The sequence below is a fragment of the Hylaeus volcanicus genome, chromosome 8, assembly GCF_026283585.1.
Source record: "Hylaeus volcanicus isolate JK05 chromosome 8, UHH_iyHylVolc1.0_haploid, whole genome shotgun sequence".
Classification (NCBI taxonomy): Eukaryota; Metazoa; Arthropoda; class Insecta; order Hymenoptera; family Colletidae; genus Hylaeus; species Hylaeus volcanicus.
Window position 1 is genome coordinate 8,916,061 of NC_071983.1, and position 15,881 is coordinate 8,931,941.

At 45.8% G+C, this 15,881-nt stretch overlaps 1 long non-coding RNA gene across 1 annotated transcript in view; it reads right to left on the bottom strand.

Moving 5' to 3' along the window:
* Window positions 1–221: 221 nt before the first annotated feature.
* LOC128880944 (uncharacterized) overlaps window positions 222–15,881 on the bottom strand; it is a 33,418-nt gene continuing 17,758 nt past the window's right edge. Inside the window, exons 2-4 of the long non-coding RNA XR_008457948.1 lie at window positions 4,484–4,926; window positions 3,087–3,363; window positions 222–1,047 (exon numbers count right to left, since the gene is read on the bottom strand). This is a non-coding gene — a long non-coding RNA (uncharacterized LOC128880944). The remainder of the gene's footprint in view (window positions 1,048–3,086; window positions 3,364–4,483; window positions 4,927–15,881) is intronic.

The following is a 15,881-nucleotide window of genomic DNA, read 5'->3' on the forward strand; positions in this document are numbered from 1 at the left end:
GTACGCGTTTCCATTCCGGGAACGATGCGCGCTTGGGAAATTGATGAAAACAGGAAAAACAATGAACAGTAATGTCTGTCGAGGTGCAATGCGATGGGGGGCTGGAGGACATGCAATTTAAAAGGGGAAAGAATTAAAAGGATAATCACGCGTTTATAAAAACGAACAACAACAATAACAACAACAACACGTTTATTAAACGTTTAACTAGAATACAAAGATTTTGGAACGTCCGAATTGCACAAGCTATGTCACTGTTTTCGCTATTCAAATAACTTCCGGCTCTTGAATGGGAACCGGAACATCAGGACCTCTCTTTCGCTCGTACGAAGAAGCAGCTTCACATCGTTGCGGAATATCTTCACGCTGCCGCAACGATACATCTTCAAACCGTCGCAACAATATCGTAAAAATCCTCTTCAAACAGGTCGTCCAATTTCTACCGTTTCCAATGATACGGTTGCAATTCACAAAATTCGAATTTACCGTTTGATTGGCGAAGATTCAGCTGAAAAGTGGCCAGAGGAAGGATGGTCGCCGCTAATCTCGACGTAAAATCGAGAAACCACGAACTCGTGTTCCTCGGCCTACAAAGGAAACCGCGCGCGGCCCGCTCCTCCATATGTTGCAAACGCATTAGGCGCATTATGCATCGTGGCCTGCACGCGCGTGCACTCCTCGCGTCGAAGGATTTCGTGATCCCGGTCTGCTCCGGCCAGCTGGTGCCTGGTCGATACTCCTGCCGCCGCTTCGGGCATCATCGACGACCGGCGATCCTGTGATTTCCTCGGCCAGCCAGATTGAAAAGGGAAGAACAACGACCGAAAGAAAGGAAAGACAAATGCGGCGGATTTCCGAGACACATGACAGACGAACCGCAACGCAATTCTGCTCCCAACTGTTTGTCAGCCTCACGCAATCGGGAGCATGTTGTCGCCTTTTGAGGGTTTCATGAACCTTCCCTTGTAGCTTAGGTGGACGAGTGTTTTTAGTGGGTAGCCCTTGGGGCTGACACCCGACGACAGCCAAACATAACCCGGGTAAATTCTAGACATAAAAAAGTAGTAAATGGTAAAAAAAGTCAATAAATTTTGGGTGTCGCAAAGTAAAGTATCATCCGGTGCGAGAGTCGAGACCAACGTTTCCAACAATACGTTCGTCCTTTAATAAGAACGTACGTTCTTTTACTTCAATTTTGCTCTTTACAGAGTGTTTACAAGTGTTTACAAAGTAGATCAATTTTCAAGTCGACGCGTTTGTTCGCGTTTTGCCGGTCGAATCTCTTCTACGAACATCGGCGATTTTGCACGGGCGATTGTTCGCGTCCTCTCCTAAAGCGTCACGCGATATCGAACGGCAAATTGCTCGGCGTGCTCCGTCTCCCGTCGTCATTTCTTCTCGAAAGCAAATAGTTTCACACTCCGTGAATATAGTTGATTCAAAATTTCATGGTCACGAAGAAGCGCGACGCCCCGATGAAAGGCCATTATGATAGGTCTCGGTTCTTGTTAGTTTTCTGCCGACTGTATCTGTCGTTTGGGGGGATCCAAGCACGCTAGGGTCCATTGTTATTCTCTGCGAAACGATCTTGCGCCGGACGACGTCTAGGCTTCGCAACTGGCGATACGTTATTTTCTTCCCTTAATGAGTCGATTATTACCCTAACAACGGACACGCGAAGCTATGGGCACGAATCTAAGCGCCAGCGAGGACGTCGGTTGCAATATGTAGCTGACCTTAATCGTAAACGTCGAGAAATCGGTTACGACAAGGAGAAAACACCGAGATCAACAAATTAATACCTCCTCGTCGATGTCACGATGTCCGATATTTTTTAAATTAAATTAATGAAGGTTGGAGCTCCTTTGGGTAGTGACGAGACGAGATATTAGTATTTTAACATGTATTGGTTGGACCAACTAAATATTAATTTCTGACAGTAATTACATTAATTAATAACAATATTTGTTTAAACAATGATTCTAATCTCAAAACCATAAAAAAATGGAGTTACCTCCTTATTGCATCGCGTCTAATCTTTAATCTCGAAGATCAAGATTACATTTACCGAAGCTGAAAAAGCTTCGGAGTTTCCAAAAGGTAAGAAGCTTGATTTCCGCAATGTGAAATATACCGCAACGCGGAGGCTCGTAGCGACGGTGCTAAATACTCCGTGGCTGTACTTGAAATTCATACAGCGAAGCGCGCCGCGCTCAAAGCGGCTCGATATCAGCTGCTGTGTTTCCTTCAAAGGCGGTGAAGCACGTTGATTGTTCGTAGTCGCGATTTTAATGCCGCCGAAGCTTCAGACGCGAAATTATGATTCAACGCGTCGCGCATTCCGCGACAAGCAATTCAGCTTTTTCGCGCGGTGCTGCTTGATATTCAAGCCAAGTCGCGAGATACTCGTGATTGGTACGAGTTTCTCCCCGGTAGCGACTCTTCGCTGCTTCCTGAGCCGTTATCTCCGCGCTTATACGATTTCTTAAATGGAATTTCAAGTGCGATTTTAAAAAGAAATATACGCACGATGTCTCTCTATGTCTCTGTCGTTCCTGGCAACAACCATCGTAAGAAGTAATTCCGTGAAGACGAGTCGCTTCGAAGAAACGAATTACACGCGGAGGACAACGATTACGGGACTGTCCCGAGGATTTCACAGCGATCACGGTTCACCTTGGGCGTCTTTTCGTTCGCTGCTATACCGTTCGTGAAAAAGAAATGATCGCCACGAACGCGGAAGAGTCGTCTGAACAATGTAGCGGCAGTGTGCTCGATCAGGAAGCGAATATCCGCGGCAAGACGGGGCGAAACCGCTCGACTATGCAAATTCCCGGCTATCGCGGGGTCGATTCAACGATCGCTCGAAATTTCCATTCCCGATGGATTTATCCAGCAAATTGGTTCGGTATTTTTGCGCGTCGTATCGCGAAACGATATTTCTCTGTGCAAGCCGTGTCCCTGATCCATCGCGTTCATTCCAACTGTAAATCCAGCTATTTCGCGAGGGCCTCGAAGGTCAACGCTGATCGGTCTTATCATCTAATAGCGAAAGCGATCGACGATGTTATCGGAAAACTACTTACAATTCCCGCGATCTTTCTGCAGGCGATTCCGCGACGTCATTACGCCCTCGATCGTCCGTGATATTCCGAGAAATTGTTTGGCGATTACCGTTTTGCGAAACCGTGACCAATTCGCAAAGAAACGGAAGAGGGAACAGAACATCACCGTTCAAAGTACGATCATAATTTTGCTCCGAAGCGTGCGTTCATCAGTGGACGTGGGACACATGAAATCTTGTAACCTGCTCGACCGACGTGTCTGTATCGTTTCATGTAGAGGATGTAGTCCAAAAACGTGCTAGGGCAGAAACCACTTGAATTAGTCTTTTTGTGAGCCATTATACTATGATAACGAAAATGCCCCTTCCAATTTAAATAAACGTCAATGAAAATATATTTAAAGAGATATTTAAGATGCAAAACTCAGGTGAGATACCCTGCAAGTAAAAGATGAAGAAAATATTTTTTCTTTTCCATAAGATTGCAAGATAGTAGTTGGTAAAGTTTTTGAACAAAATTTGTTATATCAGGGAAACTAGAAAGTAATGTTGTTCGAGTGAATGGTTCATTATCTTTGAAAATAAGATTACTTATTAGCTATCACTAGATACACGCAGATTCCAATATCCGTTGAGCAATCTCCGAATAGCCGCGATCGACGTGCTCGAATCGAATTAATATTCGGATATCCAGACAATCTCTGCTTCAGACTATGCATAGAAACCATGGCCGGCTGGCGTGCACCGCGTACGCGTTGTATTTGTACGGGTGTCCAGTTCAATATCGGCCAGTCACGCGAAAATCAAACCAGCGTAACTACGAAAACACATGGTACACCGGGCCACGCCACGCCACCTGCCCGGTAATAACAACGATATCGCGCGGCTGAAATGTTATTAATTTTAATGTTACGCCTGAACCAATCGTCTCGGGTCAGCCGCGCTGGTTCGTCCCGCAAAACGCTTCTCGATCTCTTACTTTCTTCCTCGTGTTCCTCCTTTGGGTCTCCTTATCGATTTTAGATCTGCGTGGCAACTGCTAATCATTTTTGAGCCACCACTAAGAACCGAGGAAAATTAATTCTGTTGGTTTGGATTATAGGGATGGATACTCGTGCCTGGATCGTGTGTAGGAGCGGCGGAGTATTGCTATAGAAAATCTAACAATTACTACATTTAATTTTTATCTTAGTTTTCGGGCTTTTAAGTCGCAGTGTGCTGTTTACAGTTCAGAACCTAACATATCTGACCAGTTTTGTTTGACGTGAGGTAGAATATTGCTCGTAACTTGTAAACAAATTCGGCAAAATTTGTATAAATAAATGTACCAAATTTCAAAGGGTTATGTCAAGTATTTTGGCTTCAAGAAAATCCTGAAAATTGCCTTGGAATTGGTTAAAAAGATCCTTAAACCCGTACCCTCTGTTCTACCCGTTCTGACAGGTTTTTATTTCCGATATTATTATTTCCTCCGTTTCCTACTTTCCCTGCGTCATTCTCTAGTCCTTCCCTCCCGTCAGGTTGGCTCTGTCAGCTCTTAGGTCCGCCCTTTGGCGGCCGCGTTAATGACGGCCAGCCGCTGTGCAATCGGTGCAATTACGACTTTTCTGCGCCGACCGCGAGCCCGCTTCTCCATTGCGTTTCTCGATCGAAATGATAGACCGATCAGCGGTTGTGGTCAAGGGTTGGATATCGTGCGATATCTGTGCTCGAGGATCAACGCTGGTATTAATTTTTCACCGAGATAACAGTGAATTGGGAGGCTCCAACCGTTCGACTTCCTCTTCCCGGTCGGTTAGCGAAACACTCGCCCTTTTGCCGCTCGTGTGATCGTCGATGAGCAATTTGTCGATGTTCCATCACTGTAACAGAAGCAGAAGTAGACTTGATCTTCACGGGGAGAGTTCAGTTGCTCTTCAAAGGGGAGAAAAGAATTCTCTAAAGAAATGAGACGTCGAATCGTATGTTTGGAAGTGACAGCGTTTGGAAGAAGAGTTCTTTGGTAAGATTCATAGCGATGGAATTATATAATACACCGATCGGGGGTCTGTTCTCTCGGATATCCGGAGCCTTTGACAATGATCCAACGTTTGATAATACGATATCGAGAAGTAGATCGTTCAGGGGTATTTCATTTAGGTCCCTCACCATGCCGAACTTTGCCGAGGCCTGCAGGACTTGAAGCTGACAATGTTACCGAATAGAAATCTCTAGAATCGATGAAGTTAATGTGACAGCACTGTAAATATTAATAATAACTGAGTGCTATTGGCGAAAATATAAATTTAGGCTATCTTGTAACCGTTTTCACTGCAATTACGCGTAACATATTAGTTATAATAAAAAGAAGCGACTATACTCTAGAGACTGTTAATTTCATACTTTTGCGTTAGTATTGAACAGCCCTGTAGGCTGACAATATTCGGTCCTATTTAAAAGCATAGAGTAAGCAGCCCCTGCCACACGTTTAGCGAGTTTCCGTGGAACGATCGACGATCGAGGATAGTCGAGGAGCGCGATAAATAGAATCCTATCGAAGAGAAACAAAGGCCGTGAACCGGACCTCACCGGCCAGGATGATTGTCAAGGATACTCCGGAGAAGATACCCGAGGTTCCTCGGCGAATGGAATGAGTAATTGGCCCGATCGTAACGATCATGAAGTATCGGTAGTGACGTTAATGATGGAAGTATATTATCCGCTGGACAGAGCGGCGGCGGGAGCGTAGCAATTTCTGTTTGAATTGATAGTCAACAAGAGCATGATTTTTATTACCAACGGTAACTGCGAAACGATCGTAATCAGTCGTTCAATGGATCCGGGGGGATAACGTTCGGTGGATTCCGATCGACGCCGACCGATCGGACGAAATGACGGGGCAATTAGGCCGCGAGCCAACGAGGGTGAAACTGCCATCGGAAACTCACGCTCGCGGATATACCATTAATTTTATTGGGGCGATCGTCCGATGAAAATTGACAAAATTTCATTGCGAGCGTTTTAGAATAGCGGCAGGGAACGCCCTGTAATTGGATTCGCGATGAATGCATAAACGACGAAATTACGGCACCAATTACAATCGATTTTAACGCAGGTTCCCGTCGATGTCTGTCAATTAACCCAAAGATGGCAATTTGAATCCAACATTTTTTAAAACGAACCCTTCCAATGTGAAATGTTTACTTCAATCTCAATTTTCCTTTTTTTTTTATTAGTAACAGGATCAAAATGGTTTTGAACCATCGCTGGTCCATAACCCCTTGTGCCATATTCAATATATATATACACATACATATTTAATATATTTATTACATAGTTTGAGGTATACTAATCTTCGTAGTTTGGAAATCACGCTGTTCCTATTGTTGCTGTATCAATTTTCCTTGAAGTCAAGTTCTGAAAGATATTCCAGCAAATGGTCGTGGTAAATAAGAGCGTTCTTTGTTGGAAGTTCTTCGGGCCACAATTACGAGAACTATTCGCAAACGGTTAATCTCGAATGAAGAAGATTTTAACGTATCGATAGGCATTCGATAAACATTCTGTCCACGGAAATTCCAGGTAACCACCGTGTGTAACCGTGAGCGCAGCATCGAGGAAGTGTCCGAGCAAGGTGACACAGGAAGACGTTTTTAGTGGTCGGCAACAAATTTCGAACGATTAAAGAGTCGTAAACCGAGCGCGGTCGAGTTAAACACGGATATCCTCTTAAAGGTGTCCCCTGGTTCGCCATGGATCTAAATAGAGCCATGATTAGGCGAGATTCGGGCAAGGGCCCGGTCGCGAGCGAATACCCGTTCCCTGTTAAGATAAGACGAGCGCCTTATGTACTAATCGTGTCCCTTCCTCTCGAAGATAGAGCGTTTTAGGCTCGGTCCTCGTGGGGCCCCTCGTTAAAACAAAACAATGAAAAATAAGGGGACGATCGCTCCAAGTGCGAAAGGACCGATTTACACGACTCGCTTTCGAACGCTTTTTCACGATAATTAAACAAAAGGCGTTCCGTGCAGGGGCGCAAAATTTTCCAAGGTGGTGTTTAGAGAACAATAAGTAAAAATCCACTTTTGGAACGCGAAAAATCCGCTTTTCGTTCGCTTGTTCTTCGAGAAACCCCCGACTTATTATATTCCATCGTCCTCGACTCCCGCGGACCTCGTAACTCCGTTTCATCTACTGATTTACGGAGAGTCGGTCTTATCTACTTATTCGTCGATTTACAGCCCCGTTGACACGAATTGCCCATAGTTTCCACTGAAAAACGAACCGAGTCGTTGGTTACGCGATTTTCTGATTCCGAAAGGCCACTCGTCCGCTCCCGTGCGACAGGATTTCGCAATAACAACGCTCGTAGAAGGCGACACAAGAGATACGTCGACGATGATAAGCCACGCGTAAATTATTCGATTCCTCGAGCTGCGTCCGTTGGATCGTAAGGCTCACGGAAAGCTCGCGAAATTGTCCTCTGACTCCTCGTCAACTATCCCGAGAAGAGATCTCCTCTAGTTTGAGGATGGCTACTCGAACGACACGTTTTCTCTGCGATTTCGGCCGACTAACGTTACGCAATTTCAGTGGGGAAACAAAGGAGACGGGGCACGGAGAATTTATAGCGTTTCGCGCGAGAAGTCGAGGGGAATGATTTGTCCGAAAATGCGTCGCGGTGGTTTCGTGGCGGGCAAAAGACAATCGTAGGAGGTAGAGAAATAACGTTACACGGGGACGGGCCGATAAGTCCGGTCGTGGGGGAAGGAAGGGGTGAGATAAAACAACGAGGAACGAACAAAGCGCGATTACCATTTGTCATGCCAGTAAACGATGCGATGAACGAGCCCGTTATAAAGTATAAATGCCGGGCGCAGAGATTACGAAAGTCTGTCGCGGTGATAATGCGTTTCGCGCGACACGCACGCAAAAGAAAGGGGAGTGTCCGCGTGCAGATAGCTCCGAGGTGCAGAAACTTATCAGATTCCTACGTTTAACGCTTTCTGTATCCTTGGCGCGAACCCGAGTCCTCTCGACGACAATCATCGCTTTCGCGGATAACGTTTGTTCTCCGAAGGACGATGAAAATTACCAGAGAGAATAAACTGGATATGTACGATTCTATTCGAAGGATTCTTTCTAGAAAATAACTATATATCATTGTATCGATGAAATGTAGACTTTGTTTCATTTACGATTAATCGAAACGAAGGAGGGAAAGAGATAGGGGAAGTGAACGCGGATTTCGTTTCGAAAATCTTCTTTTTCGAGAGACTTCCAGGGATACTGGTGGATGGAGTCGTTTAATTTGTGAACAGGTCCCCCTATCGGCCCGTTAACTCGCCTTATAAATTAGCTACAAGACCACGCAGCGAGATAAAGCAGCATACGCGTGCTTTCCTTTTCAGATTGTCCTCTCTTCGAACAGGTAAATGTACACGAAATTAAGATATCCGCCGGAAAGGTTGCTAGACTAAATCGTTCCCATTTATATAAGAGATTGCTCTCGGAGACCTCTGCGACGATTTATGTCACGTGCCTCGCTGGGCGTCTTACAAATTTGCTCGACACCGAGTGCTGGTGGATTTCGTCATTCCGAATCATCGTACAACACGATCGCAAATGAAAACGTTGGTTCGCTTTGTAAATTAAGTGGCAATTTATTGATTTCACATTAGCCATTTGAATTTATGAACACGTGTCATGGGCCTGTACCAAGGTGCACAACGTTGCTGAATCAAGTTAGACGTAGATTACGTTACCTATATCCTGCGGGATTCGATAGATACTTTTTAGGGATTTATTAACCCTTAGAAGTCTGATTTTCCAAATTAAATTTAAAAAAATATCAATGTATTTATTATTTAAACGATTTTGACAGATGACGTTTCCTTTTTTAACTCTTGTTCAAAAGGTACTGCAAATTATGCAATTGTGACATACATACAAGGTAAATATTAAAACCAAACCAATTGCAAGTGTACACTTAGGGCATTCAAGGGTTAATGTGTTCCTATTGAATCAGTGGGCAAGAACAATGACTATTGCGCAACTTCGTAATGGTATATAACGATGCAAATACACTATGTCGCCAAAGAAATTTCTTGTCTCAACGTTATGCACGCCTATCAGAGCAGAGAAGACAAAAATTTGATAAATAAATCATGTCAAGGTTGCGCTATGCCAAGTCTCAGCTGTGCCGAGTCTGATATTACACCAGACTCGGTGAGAAAAATGTAGACTGTATCGAGATCCCAAAGCGGCAGCTAGCGGGCTGTTTTGTAACGCTGGTGAAACGCGCGATGCGAAACGACGGGAACAGTAATACCGTCGCGTCGTCTCCAAAGAGATTGCTCTTAGCGGAGCGATTCCGACGACTGGCGATTCATCGAGGCATCCGTCGCGCATCCAGCGCATTACGTAAGTAAACGGACCGCGAGAAAACACGTCTTCTCGCCTCGAACCTCTGGTAATCGTATCTAACTGTCCCGTCTCTTTTCCTCGTTACCGTTATTATGTGTCATCGAGTCGCCGCGCGTATCGCCGACAACGTAATCACTGCGATTACCTTCGTTCGCTTTGGCGATTTTTACCGGGGCCTTCTCGATTCGTGCCGATCGTCTCGAGGACGAGAGGAAATTCCATCTGTGCGACAATACGCTCGGTATACATACTTAATCGAATAATCGCTGCGTGGCAATCTTTTGTTCAACTAGTCGAACGAGAAGAAGGAGGTACTCTATGACGGTCCAGAATTTAAGACAACGGTCGATCGTGGAACAGTTGGATAGATAGATGATCTATTTGGGTCATCGACGTTAATCCAAATACGTAATTGGCGTTGAAGTTTGTAAGCTTTCGTCACGAAGTAAGAAACAGGTACATGGAATATTGCGAAATTAAAAGCCTTCTATCTACACTGGAAAAGTTATGAATTTTGAATAAAAACATTGCTTTCTGGAAAACAATTCATTCGTAATTTCTGTGCTCGCTGGAACAACTCATCTCTCTTCACTTTATACTTCCTTACACGTTCGTCTATTTTTCTTCCTCCCTTCTTTCCCTTGTACTTCTTTCCATATCAAAGGGTTCGTCCCATACGAATAAATCAAACGACCCGAAATCAACTAAATCGAATTTGCATCCCAGAGTGTTCCGCATCGAATAGAGTTTCTTCAAAATGAGCTGTACATATCTACCGTTTCGCTATCGTTATTGCAGATATTCGTAAGGCAGCCGGGTGATTCATGACCGACTGAGGCCTAGTCGTCAAACGACCGTAAACAGGTTCCACTCCCAGTGACGGTATCCAAAATTTCTCCGTTATCTCGAGGCATCGATCGAGCTGGACGGCAATACGCCATTCAGCCAGAGTACGGGCTGGTTCCAGTGTCGCTAATAAAACTAAGTTCCTTCGACCTGACGCGTCGCTACTGATCCGCTGGCGGATCGTGTTCGCATTTGCATCCGTAGAATCCCGTCGAGGACGATCAGTCATTCGGCTGTGGGATTCGGTTCGTACGAACTTCTTTCCGGGCCAATCGTGAACAGGCGGGAGAACTCTGCGCCGGGACGCCGTAAAGTTTCGTCTTTATTACCAAGCTGATGGCGAGGGCGAACACTCGGCAAAGTGGGAGGGAAGAGGAACGGAGGTGGACACAGCCGTGGCAAGAGAGTGGGGAATGATTGATGCAGCCTGGTTATCGGGGACACGGACCGAAGAAGATAGCCGATCCGCGGGTCTCATTACCGCGACACGAGATGCTCATATTATCGTCATTTTTATTAAACACCGCTCGTACGTTTTCGCCCGGCCCCGACGATAAGGTCCCTCTCGCGTGGAAACGTTCGATGAAATATTAGTCGTGTTCGATCGGCCCGGTCACAACATTTACCTCCAAGGAAGGCTGGTCGTTGCGAAATCGAAACGACTCCGAGACACCTCTTCGTCGGGGATCGTTCGAGATTTAGCCATACGCCACTTGTTCGCGTTTTACGATTTTTTGACGAGAAGAAAATCTGAAGGTATATCGGTGAAAGCTTCAAACGGGACATTTGTTCCTCGAAATTGTACTAGCTCATCGAGAAAATAATCATCTCTTACGTTACTATGAAGTCCGCCCAAAAATCGGTGGAACAAAGGAGAGGAAATATGATGACTAAGGGGTAGTAACGAGGAGTAAAAAATGATAACTTTTCACAAATATCTGAATATATGGTGACTTAAAAATTGGGCTAGACATTTCATGATCGTGAATATTATTTTCTCGGAAGACGTTGGTACCATAATCTGAATTAATTAAATATTTACAATGCATACAGTAACAGTCTTCCATCAAATATTAATAACAATCAGGGTTCAGAATACGAGTATTCATTGTACATAGTAATCGTGAGAAATTTGTCTATATTTCAATATCTATTGTCTGGACCAACTAAATATTAATTTCCGGCAATAGTTAAATTAATTATTAACAATATTTGTTTAAGCAATGATCGTAAATATGATTTTGCTGTGATACTAATATGTCACGTAGGCATTCTTTCTCGATGAATCAAAGAAAGAAAGGTTGAGTAAGGGTTGGTTGACGAATAACGATTGACTCGAACGTTCGTTTGATCCATTCTTCTTATCATACCTTTGTGTTACTGTTTTAATACTGTTTGCAGTATCTCTCATATCCGTGGGGACCTGCTAGCCCCACTATAACTCGGGTACCTGGGGATCGCTAGCCCGTACTGTAGCTCCGTACGTGCATGCTACAACCCTCGAGGGCCAACAGCGAAATCGTGAACTCGAGTGACCGATTGCTCCGATGACCAGAATGGCATCCGATCGTATCAAATTCCATCCGTACGGGAATGGAGAATACAGAGTAAGCCGGACGAAATAATCGCAATCGAGGAGGTAAAAAGCTGACCGCTAATGGGCGTTTAGACGTACGTTAAGCTGACTCTCGAATCAAAAAGCTGCACATACGGCCACGCTCGCTTGCTCGGTAATAATTGACTCGGCAATGCGTATAAACCGCAGCATGGCGGACGAACGGATAATTAACTAACAATTAGGCTTCAGGTGGGCGAACGCGAAGCGCAGGAAAGACGATAAAACCGTGAACGGCCGGCATATGGTGTCTTTATGCTTCCTATTCGCAGCGGCGTTCGTGCTGCGTGGCTGCGAGACCGAAAAGCCTCGCTCGAAATTGACGATTCATTCGGGATGCTTGACTTCTGTCATGCTGACCGTGCTCGACCTTCTCCTTCTATCCGGCTGTCCCTTTCTCTTGCTCCGTTGTCTGTCATCGCTGTCAGCTAGCGAGTCTCCCCCATATATTCTTTCCATTATTCGTTGCCCGCGTGGTCGTTCGGCCGCGAAAACACGGCACCACAGCCCGTAACCGCAACTTCCTCGATCCTGCCTTTCCATCGGTCTAATGCCTCTCATTGATGTTCCAACGATGCGTGATAGCCGCTCGCTAACGAAGGCAAAAGTTAAAGGGATTCCCGATGACTCTTGGAAACGGTAACGTGAAAAAACCACAGCGCGGTGACGATATCCCGCAATGTTTTTGTAGCAAGTAGACGAACCTTTCGTTTTAATCTGCAAAACATCTGCTCGCAGGACATGCATGCATTTTTGGAAAATACCTGACCTTTGGAATTGATCTGCACAGGATGTCCACCGAAGTCCTCGAGTACTTGCAGTACTGAGACAGTTTATCTATATTTTTTACTTTTCGTTAAACTCTAATAAAGCTTTCTCTGGTCAGTCACTCACATGCTCAATTCCAAACTTTGTCGATTATAGCGGATACCAACGAACACCGTGAGTCGACGTAACATCCACCAGGCTTGCTGCTGTTGGAAGCAAAGAAATGCCGACGCCGCGGAAGATTAGAAACGCCGTGATGAAATTTTCATCAGCCTAATCCGTAGACGCGAGTCGTGTAACGGGTCGATGGAAGTTTGCAGATTCACTCGCGAACGAGTTTTCCAATAATTCGATGCAATAGGAACGCGTACACGGGTTCATGGTAATTGGTGTTAACGAACATGCTCTGTCATCGACGATAGCGAAAATGACCGAGGCCGAGTGGAGCGTTTCCGGCTGACCGGCAAACTTCCGCGGCAGAACAATGGGAGCGCTTAACGCACTGGCGAAAGTCGTTAGTCAGTGTTATATTCCGCGTCGGTATGCGCGCCATGCTGGTCGAGTGCGTTAATCTAATTTTCTGGGCATCGGTTAACGCTGTCCGGTGATCGGAATTCCGCCGACGGAAAAAAAAACACAGCAATCATCCCATAAATGATTTATTTACTTATTTATGTCACGGGAAGACCCCTCGCTATCGGAGGTGCATGCATATGTATACAATAGGGGTAGTGCAGAACTGTACACGATAATAACGGCAGAATGGTGAATAACGAAGGTGACTTTTCGCTAAGACATAATTACAGATAGCATATCCCTTCCCGCATCATTAGCAACCCGGAAAATAGTTGAATATTATCTCTATACAAGTTAGCGTTTTTACACGTGTTTTGTATGCCTGTTACAAAATAGCAATGCGACGATGCAAACCGGTATAAAGCAGCTGATAGCTTTGCAGGTTTGTTACGCATGTATTATAATTTCCATAAACAGGCACAGTTCCTTTTATTTTACGGACGTTCAATTTAAAGAAGTAATGGAAACTTTTCTGGCTATCGCCGAGCCACCATCTGCTCGCTTTCCCGAATCACCTTCGCGGCGTGGAATTTCCAAGGAGGGAGTAGCCGATTCATTCACCGACTACGTTTACACACTCGCCGAGCTCCACGGGGAAGCCAGATTCCTTTTACCTCCTGCTTACGCTCGGCTCGAGAACGGATCGTGAACAAATTGGCGCTACCGAAAAGCGTTCCTTTCGTTCGGGACGGCGCGATGCGCGATCAAAAAGATCCAACAGTGCTCGCGTGTGGGTGCGTTGATGGGCATGCTCTCGGAATCCGCAGGTCGAGCGACGCTGAAAAGAGCCTCGGGCGGTGGGCCGTGAGAGGCCAACCGAGAAGAAATAAACAATGTCCCCGAAAATTGGTCGAAATTAGTGAAAATCCTCGTAGTTATATAGAAGCTGTCCGAGTCAGTATCCAATTATGCCTGGATCATTCCGTCTGCCCTGTGGGTAGGACGCGCCGTCTTCCAAAATCTATGTTTAATGCCTGAGCGCTCCTCGATTCCGTGTTCCTTTCTCCTAGAATTGTTGGCTGCGACACATCCGGCGCGATTTACGAGGAAATTAAAACATCCGACGAGCTCCTTAACGAGCGACAACTACCATTGTGTTCTTTAGAAATCGTTTGGATTCGGAGAGCACCGATCTCGCGTAGGCGAACACGATCGTCTATATCTTTTCTACGAAGATATCGTTCCGTGTCGATCGCCGAGTTTGTGAGTGGTTGAATTTTGACGAATCTCGTCTCATTAGAAAGTTGAAAGAATAATGGCGGGGCGTGGATAAGAAGCTCCATTAGCCGACGATTATCGAGCAGAACCCACGGATCGAATGGAAAACTCTCGGTGGCGAAACGGAGTGTTTAAAAAACGATTTGCGGTCCGGCGGAGTCTGTGATTTTAGTCGATAAATTAACGGGTCGCTGCCAGGGCTCGGCTGGTTATTACCGCGGACTTCGATGCGCGCGGTGCACTTTACCAATTTCCTCGATTACCCCCATGAAAAGCCTGTTAAAAGGTTGCACCGCTGGACGAATTGAAAGATACCGGACTCGTCTCGGCACCCTCGCCAAACTAACCGGATTTTCCTCAAAAACCTCTCGAAAAAGACTATAATTTCGGTGACGAAACGTCCACGAGCATCAACGATCCACCGATCGCTCCGAACAGGTGTACTCGCTCCAGAAACTAATTTTCTGTGGCTCCGAGCAATATATTTTTGACATATTGTCTTTTATCCATGCTCCGTTGATCGATTAGGTTGAGAATGACATTAAAATGATGAAACATGTTACGAAAATACTGTCCAAGTAGATTTAGTGTCTGACCAACAGAGCATCGGTAAAAGCCAATATGGCGTTGCATTAACCTGCGAATACGCCAAAAGTGTTCAACTTTAGATACGAATAATAGGGCCGAGGAAAAATAACGGAAACGCAGGGAACAGAGGGAAAATAGAGAGTGGTCTGCGCGATAAATCTGCGAAAATCGAATCGGTCGTGCGCAATTACGGATAACAAATCCGTGGCGGACGTTAATGAGCGTCACCGGAAGCTCGCGCGTACACGGAAAGGGAAAGGGGGGGAGGGTCGGGGAGAGGGTTCCTCTTGGCGGTAGTTCGCAGCTTCCGGTTTGCTTGGGGGCTCACCGCGAAGGGGACAGAATGCGCCGGTGGCGCGACGCGATAAAATCGTCTAATTGTTTCGCTAAGCGTATGTGAATGTCCAACACGTTCGCGCGCTCGCAGAACACGCAGAGGCGTTTCGTGCGGCACGTACGTAAATACACAGGCCACGGCAACGTACATATTTTTCTCTCCGCTCTTTTTCCATTTTTTTTTTTGTCCACTCAATCTCCCCGCCCCGGCCCTCCTCAGCGTTCCTTTGACAATAAAAGAATCGTACCGCGCTATCACGCGGTGAGCAATCGCGCTGCCGCCGCGCGAAACGTGAATTTCGCGACGCGTGAGCGAGCGGGTTCCGCGAGAAATCGCCGGTTTCCGCGCTCGGCGTTCCTTCGCGGCGCGGCACGAATTAGTTCGCTCCGTGGACCATAATGTGTATCGCAATTGTCAAGCAACTATGTAACGTACCGCCGCCAGATAAGCTCCCCCTTTGCCAG